Raw genomic sequence first — 6,000 nt, forward strand, 5'->3', positions numbered from 1 at the left:
TGCTGAGGTGCTTGGAGTGTGTGAATATCTGTTAATTTACTCTGAGTTGCATAAAAAGAAGATAGATTAGTGTATGACTAGATGGGTGGATGGAAGGATAACTGGTAAAGCAAGTGTGGTTAAGACTTGAGTGGTACTGAGGGACAGAATGAGGGTGGTCACAGTGCATGAATTTTCTGTGGCTGTTATAATGCATTAGAGCAAATTTGGTGGCTTAAAATGACAGAAATGTATTCTCATTCTGCAGGCCAGAAGTCTGCAAGGCCACATTCCCTCCAGAGGCTTTGGGGGAGCCAGTTTCCTGCCTCTTTCAGCTTTTGCCGCTGCCAGTGTTCCTTGGCTTGTGCTCACATCAGCCAATCTCTGCCTCCGTGGTCACACCACCTTTTCCTCTGTATCAAATCTCTCCCTGCTTCTTTCTTATAAAGATACTTGTGATTGGATACACAGCCCACTTGCATAATCCAGGTTAAGCCCCAACCCCTATCCCAAGATTCTTAACTTAATCCCAATGGCATGAACACTTTTTCCAAATAAGGTAAAGATTTGGAAATCCAGGGATTAGGACCTTAGTGAGAAGTTTTCAGCTCATCTGGGTAAATACCAAGGAGCACATTTGCAGAACCATTTGGTAAGAGCATGTTTAACTCTTTAAGAAACTGCTAAACTGTCTTCTAAAGTAGCTGTATTGGTCAATTTTTTCACACTGCTGTAAAGAACTACTGCCTGAGACTGGGTAACTTATAATGGAAAGAGGCTTAATTGACTCACAGTTCAGCATGGCTGGGGAGGCCTCAGGAAACTTACAATCATAGTGGAAATCAAAGGGAAAGCCAAACACCTTCTTCACAAGGTGGCAGGAAGGAGAATGAACACAGGAGGAACTACCAAACGCTTATAAAGCCATCAGATCTTGTGAGAACTCACTATCAGGAGAACAGCATGGAGGAAACCACCCGAATGATCCAATTACCTGCACCTGGTCTCTCCCTTGACAGGTGAGAATTATGGGGATTATAATTCAAGATGAGATTTGGGTGGGGACATAAACCCTAACCGTATCAGTAGCTATGCCATTTTTTCATTTCTGCCAGCAATGAATGAGAGTTCCTGTTGCTCCACGTCCTTGCCAGCATTTGGTGTTGTCAGTGTTTTGGATTTTGGCCATGCTAAGGTGTGTACCGGTATCTCACTGTTTTAATTTTCAATTCCCTAATGACATATGATGTGGAACATCTTTTTATATTCTTTTTGATTTTATTTTTTATTGCATTTTAGGTTTTGGGGTACATGTGAAGAACATGCAAGATAGTTGCATAGGTGCTCACACAGCAGTGTGATGTGCTGCCTTCCTCCTCATCACCTATATCTGGCATTTCTCCCCATGCTATCTCTCCCCAACTCCCCACCCCATGCAGTCCCTCCCCTACTGCCCCCCAACAGACCCCAGGGTGTGATGCTCCCCTCCCTGTGTCCATGTGTTCTCATTGTTCAACACCCGCCTATGAGTGAGAACATGTGGTGTTTGATTTTCTGTTCTTGTGTCAGTTTGCTGAGAATGATGGTTTCCAGATTCATCCATGTCCCTACAAAGGACACGAACTCATCGTTTCTGATGGCTGCATAATATTCCATGGTGTATATGTGCCACATTTTCCCTGTCCAGTCTATCATTAATTAGCATTTGGGTTGGTTCCAAGTCTTTGCTATTGTAAACAGTGCTGCAATGAACATTCATATGCATGTGTCCTTATAGTAGAACAATTTATAATCCTTTGGATATATACCCAGTAATGGGATTGCTGGGTCAAATGGAATTTCTATTTATAGGTCCTTGAGGAATCGCCACACTGTCTTCCAGAATGGTTGAACTAATTTACACTCCCACCAACAGTGTAAAAGTGTTCCTTTTTCTCCACATCCTCTCCAGCATCTGTCTCCAGATTTTTTAATGATCGCCATTCTAACTGGCATGAGGTGGTATCTTGATATAGTTTTGATTTGCATTTCTCTAATGACCAGTGATAATGAGCATTTTTTATATGTTTCATGGCCTCATGTATGTCTTCTTTTGTAAAGTATCTGTTCATGTCCCTTGTCCACTTTTTTTTTTTGCATTTTAGGTTTTGGGGTACATGTGAAGAACATGCAAGATTGTTGCATAGGTACACACACGGCAGTGTGATGTGCTGCCTTCCTCCTCATCACCTATATCTGGCATTTCTCCCCATGCTATCTCTCCCCAACTCCCCACCCCTCACTGTCCCTCCTCTATTTCCCCCTGACAGACCCCAGGGTGTGATGCTCCCCTTCCTGTTTCCATGTGTTCTCATTGTTCAACACCCACCTATGAGTGAGAACATGCAGTGTTCGATTTTCTGTTCTTGTGTCAGTTTGCTGAGAATGATGGTTTCCAGGTTCATCCATGTCCCTACAAAGGATGCAAACCCATCATTTTTGAAGGCTGTGTAATATTTCATGGTGTATATGTGCCACATTTTGCCTGTCCAGTCTATCATCAATTGGCATTTGGGTTGGTTCCAAGTCTTTGCTATTGTAAACAGTGCTGCAACAAACATTTGTGTGCATGTGTCCTTACAGTAGAATGATTTTTAATCTTTTGGATATATACCCAGTAATGGGATTGCTGGGTCAAATGGAATTTCTATTTCTAGGTCCTTGAGGAATCACCACACTGTCTTCCACAATGGAAGTGAACTAATTTCTACAATGAACTAATTTACACTCCCACCAACAGTGTAAAAGTGTTCCTATTTCTCCATATCCTCTCCAGCATCTGTTATCTCCAGATTTTTTAATGATCACCATTCTAACTGGCATGAGATGGTATCTCAATGTAGTTTTGATTTGCATTTCTCTAATGATCAGTGATGAGCATTTTTCCATATGTTTGTTGGCCTCATGTATGTCTTCTTTCATAAAGTGTCTGTTCAAGTCGTTTGCCCACTTTTGAATGGGCTCGTTTGTTTTTTTCTTGTAAATCTGTTTTAGTTCTTTGTAGATTCTGGATATCAGCCCTTTGTCAGATGGGTAAACTGCAAAATTTTTTTCCCATTCTGTTGGTTGCTGAGTCACTCTGATGACTGTTTCTTTTGCTGTGCAGAAGCTGTGGAGTTTGATTAGGTCCCTTTTGTCTATTTTGGCTTTTGTTGCCAATGCTTTTGGTGTTTTGGTCATGAAGTCCTTGCCTACTCCTATGTCCTGAATGGTTTTGCCTAGATTTTCTTCTAGTGTTTTTATGGTGTTAGGTCTTATGTTTAAGTCTTTAATCCATCTGGAGTTAATTTTAGTGTAAGGTGCCAGGAAGGTATACAGTATTTCTGCTTTCTGCACATGGCTAGCCAGTTTTCCCAACACCATTTATTAAACAGGGAATCCTTTCCCCATTGCTTGTTTTTGTCAGGTTTATCAAAGATTGGATAGTTGTAGATGTGTGGCATTGCCTCTGAGGCCTCTGTTCTATTCCATTGGTCTATATCTCTGTTTTGGTACCAGTACCATGCTGTTTTAATTACTGTAGCCTTGTAGTATAGTTTGAAGTCTGGTAGGGTGATGCCTCCTGCTTTGTTTTTTTTTTTTTTTTTTTTTTTTGTTTTTTGCTTAGAATTGACTTGATTATGTGGACTCTATTTTGGTTCCATATGAAGTTTAAGGTAGATTTTTCCAGTTCTGTGAAGAAGGTCATTGGTAGCTTGATGGGATAGCATTGAATCTGTAAATTACTTTGGGCAGTATGGCCATTTTCATGATATTGATTTTTCCTAACCATGAACATGGAATGTTTCTCCATCTGTTCGTGTCCTCTCTTATTTCCTTGAGCAGTGGTTTGTAGTTCTCCTTGAAGAGGTCCTTTACATCCTTTGTTAGTTGTATTCCCAGGTATTTTATTCTCTTTGTAGCAATTGTGAATGGGAATTCCCTCTTGATTTGATTCTCTTTAAGTCTGTTATTGGTGTATAGAAATGCTTGTGACTTTTGCACATTGATTTTGCATCCTGAGACTTTGCTGAAGTTGCTTATCAGTTTCAGGAGATTCTGGGCTGAGACAATGGGGTCTTCTAGATATACAGTCATGTCATCTGCAAATAGAGACAATTTGGCTTCCTCCTTTCCTATTTGAATACGCTTTATTTCTTTTTCTTGCCTAATTGCTCTGGCTAGAACTTCCAGTACTATATTGAATAGGAGTGGTGAGAGAGGGCATCCTTGTCTAGTGCTGGATTTCAAAGGGAATGCTTCCAGTTTTTGCCCATTCAGTATGATATTGGCTGTTGGTTTGTCATAAATAGCTTTTATTATTTTGAGATACGTTCCATCAATACCTAGTTTATTGAGGGCTTTTAGCATAAAGGGCTGTTGAATTTTGTCAAAGGCCTTCTCTGCATCAATTGAGATAATCATGTAGTTTTTGTCTTTGGTTCTGTTTATGTGGTGAATTACATTTATAGACTTGTGTATGTTGAACCAGCCTTGCATCCCCTGGATGATGCCTACTTGATCATGGTGGATAAGCTTTTTGATGTGCTGTTGCCAGTATTTTATTGAAGATTTTTGCATCTATGTTCATCATGGATATTTGCCTGAAGTTTCCTTTTCTTGCTGAGTCTCTGCTAGGTTTTGGTATCAGAATGATAATGGTCTCATAAAATTATTTGGGAAGGATTCCCTCTTTTTGGATTGTTTGGAATAGTTTCATAAGGAATGATACCTTTGTACTGGTACATGGTACTCTTTGTATTTCCAGATAGAAATACAATGGGCACTCTGTATTTCTGGTAGAATTCAGCTGTGAATCTGTCTGGACCTGGGCTTTTTTTGTGTGGTAGGCTCTTAATTGCTGCCTCAACTTCAGCCCTTGTTATTGGTCTATTCAGCATTTCAGCTTCTTTCTGGTTTAGGCTTGGGAGGATGCAAGTGTCCAGTAATTTATCAATTTCTTCCAGGTTTACTAGTTTATGTGCATAGAGATGTTTGTAATAATCTCTGATGATGGTTTGTATTTCTGTGGAATCTGTGGTGATATCCCCTTTATCATTTTTTATTGCATCTATTTGATTATTCTCTCTTTTCTTTTTTTATTAATCTGGCTAGTGGTCTATTTCGTTGATCTTTTCGAAAAACCAGCTCCTGGATTTATTGATTTTTTTGAAGGTTTTTTTTATGTCTCTATCTCCTTCAGTTCTGCTCTGATCTTAGTTATTTCTTGTCTTCTGCTAGGTTTTGAGTTTTTTTGGTCTTGCTCCTCTAGCTCTTTCAATTTTGAGGATAGGGCATCAATTTTAGATCTGTCCTTGCTTCTCATGTGGGCATTTATTGTTATATATTTTTCTCTAGACACTGCTTTAAATGTGTCCCAGAGATTCTGGTATGTTGTGTCTTTATTCTTGTTGGTTTTGAAGAACATCTTTATTTCTGCCTTAATTTCATTGTTTATCCAGTCAACATTCAAGAGCCAGTTGTTCAGTTTCCATGAACCTGTGCAATTTTGAGTTAGTTTCTGAGTTCTGAGGTGTAAATTGATTGCTCTGTGGTCTGAGAGACTGTTATGATTTCCGTTCTTTTGTATTTGCTGAGGAGTGATTTACTTCCAATTATGTGGTCAATTTTAGAGTAGGTTTGATGTGGTGCTGAGAAGAATGTATATTCTGTGGATTTGGGGTGGAGAATTCTGTAAATGTCTATTAGGTTTGCTTGGACCAGGTCTGAGATCAAGTCCTGGATATCCTTGTTAATTTTCTGTCCGGTTGATCTGTCTAATATTGACAATGGGGTGTTAAAGTCTCCCACTATTATTGTGTGGGAGTCTAAGTCTCTTTGTAGGTCATTAAGAACTTGCTTTATGTATCTTGGTGCTCCTGTATTGGGTGCATATATATTTAGGATCATTAGCTCTTCTTGTTGCATTGATCTTTTACCATTATGTAATGTCCTTCTTTGTCTCTTTTGATCTTTGTTGCTCTAAAGTCTATTTTATCAGAG

General features: G+C 39.4%; 1 protein-coding gene across 1 annotated transcript in view; it reads left to right on the forward strand.

Moving 5' to 3' along the window:
• The window catches only part of ASB1 (ankyrin repeat and SOCS box containing 1), a 127,821-nt gene extending 124,230 nt beyond the window's left edge, over positions 1 to 3,591 (forward strand). Inside the window, exons 10-11 of the transcript XR_013519177.1 lie at positions 248 to 998; positions 1,095 to 3,591. The gene's annotated coding sequence lies outside the window, so the exon portion shown is untranslated. The remainder of the gene's footprint in view (positions 1 to 247; positions 999 to 1,094) is intronic.
• The last annotated feature ends 2,409 nt before the right edge of the window (positions 3,592 to 6,000 follow it).

Source organism: Callithrix jacchus, chromosome 6 (assembly GCF_049354715.1).
Source record: "Callithrix jacchus isolate 240 chromosome 6, calJac240_pri, whole genome shotgun sequence".
In the NCBI taxonomy this organism is placed as follows: domain Eukaryota; kingdom Metazoa; phylum Chordata; class Mammalia; order Primates; family Cebidae; genus Callithrix; species Callithrix jacchus.